The sequence below is a fragment of the Protobothrops mucrosquamatus genome, unplaced genomic scaffold (genome assembly GCF_001527695.2).
Source record: "Protobothrops mucrosquamatus isolate PMUCROS unplaced genomic scaffold, P.Mucros_1.0 scaffold4247, whole genome shotgun sequence".
In the NCBI taxonomy this organism is placed as follows: domain Eukaryota; kingdom Metazoa; phylum Chordata; class Lepidosauria; order Squamata; family Viperidae; genus Protobothrops; species Protobothrops mucrosquamatus.
In genome coordinates, this window is record NW_015390166.1 from 26,178 (window position 1) to 29,921 (window position 3,744).

The window sequence follows — 3,744 nt, forward strand, 5'->3', positions numbered from 1 at the left end:
CATACATTTGTCTCCGGTGTTCTGTTGCCCTCTCATGGACATAAGCTTGACCAAACAAGCCATACATTTCAATTTGCCATTCAAAAGTTGTCTGGGTTTTGTTTTTTTTTCATAATGTATGTACCTTCTCTCCCAGGTCCTTGGTCCTTGCTAATTTAATCCTTCTCTCTCTCTTTCTCATTAATTCACTCACATCCACGCATTAAGAAGTTGTTGCATTAGTGTCCACTGAAAATAAATGAGACTTTTTGTCTGGTGTTTTTGGGATGGGGCTTACAAGCTCTGTAACTATTGATGTTGGCGTTATTATGCATTCTTTTTTTTATTGCTTGTTCTGGAGCCTCTCCTCCATGTCGTAAAGAGGGATGCTCCATTTTGCCAGCATTCTGTCCATTTTATCTGGCACTTCCCAGACATTTGAACCAGCTTCGCCTCTTTGCCCACTGGATTTGGGGAGGGGGGGGGGCTGTTGCTTCCATCTCAGTGAAAGGTGAAATCCTGTAACATGCTCAACTTTTTGGCACAACTTTGGGCACAACGGTTAAAGCGTTCCATCATATTGTGTTCGCATTTTTCTTTGTATGTTATGTGTGCGTGTTATCAAACACCTAATGTTGGTTAGTCAACCAGTTGAAATACGAATAAGGAACGGGAGCCTTTGTTTTCCGAGGATGGAAAACTGCTGCAGAGTGAGATGGAAGCATTGCTGGATCTGCACATTGTCCCCACGGTCCACAATGAATAAGTCTCCAATAAAGGAAAATATTTGTAGCTCGGGATTGAAATGAGGGGTCCTTGTTGCTCTCTTGATGTGCAACTGATGGTGTTACCTAGTCTGGGTAATGAAACGTCTGCAAGAAAGCAACCAAGCTCAGACAGCACAAAAGACCCCTCACAGAACTTCCGTGTTTGAGGGAATGGGCACCAAACGGGCAATAAATGTTATTGTCCCATGCACCGGAAGCTAGTACTGTATAAAGCGTTTGTGTGGATGCAGATGCAAATATGCATGTATTTGAATGGGATTGAAGTAGGACAAATGCTTCAACTGGTGATCCACATATATGAGCACAAACATAATAGTCATTCATACATGTATATTTCCACTGGAAGTTGCTATCATTGAGTTAAACATGGGTGTGTACCAGCATGCCCATGTTTCATTTACTTAAAGGGGCATTTTTCTATCCATTTTTCACAGCAATAGGAAAATACCCAAATTGAACCTTACACAAATAGTCCTCTGCAAATATGTGCTATGTTTTAGATGGATTTGTGGCTGGACTTGAGAAGGGAATTATTTTGTATCGGGGGAAGGAGCCAATCAGAAGACAAAAAGAAAGGGAGAGCTGGATTTGCAAGGGCGTTTCAGAGGCCCAAAGACAAGAAAAGGGATTTCTCCAAAACCAAAACCACAACAATTATTTTTTCTTTCTGCTTTCGGGTTCAGCAAATAAAAGAGGAGATGGAGAAGGTGAGAGGGGCTTAACCTTCTATAAATACCCCTGCAAAAAAGGAGAGAAATAATTACAGCACCTGCCTTGCTTTTGCCAGCAGAGAGCCGGTCCAGCTCCACTTAGCAAAAAGCACCAACAACGAAAATCAGTTCTTTTCCCATGCAGCGTGCAGTGGGGGGACTCTGTACAATGTCAGCCGGCAACGGAGGGAAATTAAGATTTTTTTATTCTATTATTTGCCACGAATCGATAATGTCGGAAGTCCAGAGCTTAATTGATTTCCTCTTTGTCCGAGGAAAGGGGGACATTATGGCAGCCGATTCCTTTCTTTTAGTGGGACTGTAAAATTTGGAGCACAATCCGAAAGCCCCTGATTCAAAGGGACAACTCTCCACTTTTTCTGGCTACAGAGTAAGATATTTTGGAAACAACGCTGAGGTCTCTCGGCTCGCTATTTAGATCCAGTCTGGAAATTGAAGCCGAAGAGCAAAATATCATTTATTCAGAATATATATTAATAAAGGAGAATATTTGTAGCTCAGGGATCCTCTCTGAGCTTGCTTGTTTTCTTGCAGACGTTTCATCACCCTAACTTGGCAACACCATCAGTTTTAGACTAGCACTGATGATGTTACCTAGTTTGGGTAATGAAACGTCTGCAAGAAAACAAGCCAAGCTTAGAGAGCACCAAGGATCTCCCAGGAATTGCACATTGATAAAAAGTGCCTGGTAAGACGGAAGGAAGGAGGCAAGCTCCAGCAAATGGGCATGCTGCTCAGTCTGGAATAAATCCTACTACTTTCATTAGGATGAGATCTAAGGAGAGACACCTGGAGGGGTACGAGAAGGTGACTTTGGATTACACAGAGATAGATTTTTTTCTCTACGATGCTGATTTGGCAATAGGGAAACTGGAAATCCCACTCGAAATCATGTAGGTGCAAAAAAAAAAAAATGGCCCTGGTTTTTTAAAAAAACAACCCAGAGTAGGAGACTTTTAAGCAATCCGGTGGGTGGCTGCACATTTATACAAGGGGGTGTTATTTGTTTCGTTTTCAGGGCGTTTAGAAAGCCCCGTTTTAATTCCAGTGGATTGGACAATAGGTTTGCAGGGGCCATAGCGGTCAAGTGCTGTAGTTTTCCCACATAATATTTATTTATAAAATTTATTTTCCCCCCCCTCCCCATCTTGAAATGAAAATCCACTGGACATTGGCCTGGCTAGGGGAGAAGAATATTCTATCTAGGTCAGTGTTTTTCAACCTTGGCAACTTTACGATGTGTGGACTTCAACTCCCAAAATTCTCCAGCTAGCAACGCTAGCTGGAGAATTCTGGGAGTTGAAGTCCACACATCGTAAAGTTGCCAAGGTTGAAAAACACTGATCTAGGTGGTCTGGGAAAAGGGGAGCTAAGTCCCCCACCTGCGAGCCCTAAACAGAACTGACTTTTGGACCAATAACAAGAGGCCTCCGTCCTACTTTGCAGGGTTACTGCTCTGGAAGATAAATGGGACCAAGAGGCTTGCAGGCCACCTTTGGGGGAGAATGTAGGATAAGCACACTATAAACCGAGATCAATGATTCCAAGGGCTACCTGGTTTGTTCCATGGGCAGGAGATTTTATAAGCTCATCAATTTCTGACTACGTTCCTGCAGCCCCCAGCTCTGAGGTTTGGCTCGGTTTTAGGAGAATGGAGAAGTGTTGAACTGTTGTTGTTTTTTTATTAAAAAAAAATGCACTATAGTCTGGCTTTTTTTAATGGTTTCTAGACAGTTAATTCCACTGTTAGGGTCACTTGTCATGGGATCGACTCCAGAGCAGGTGCCTAAAATGACCCGCACCTATACTTTACAAGGCCTATCAGCTGTAGGGCTTTGTTCGGAAAATGCTCTGGCACTTTAAATTAACGAAGGGCAGCAGAGATTTTGCAGGTGGGTTAAAAAGATCAGGAAATGTATACTTCCTGAGTGGAAGGCACGCCTTCCCCAGGTTTTTAACCACTAGGCTGGGTGTTCAAGAGGTTTGCAGATCCTTCACATCGGTGAGACATACAGCAAAGCAGATTAACTAACCCAGACTGGAATCCTAAAACGGCTTTCCACGCAGCTAAGAATTTCACTGAGGCGACTCGGTACAGGCCAGTCTGACTAGAACAGCATCGCAATCTCCTTTTCGAGGATAGGATCCATCCTGATCGAGGATTTCCACTGAACCAAGTTACACTGAACAACAATATGGACTTATCCTTGACAAGTTACATTTCTCAAGGATGCGAAGAATTTCCC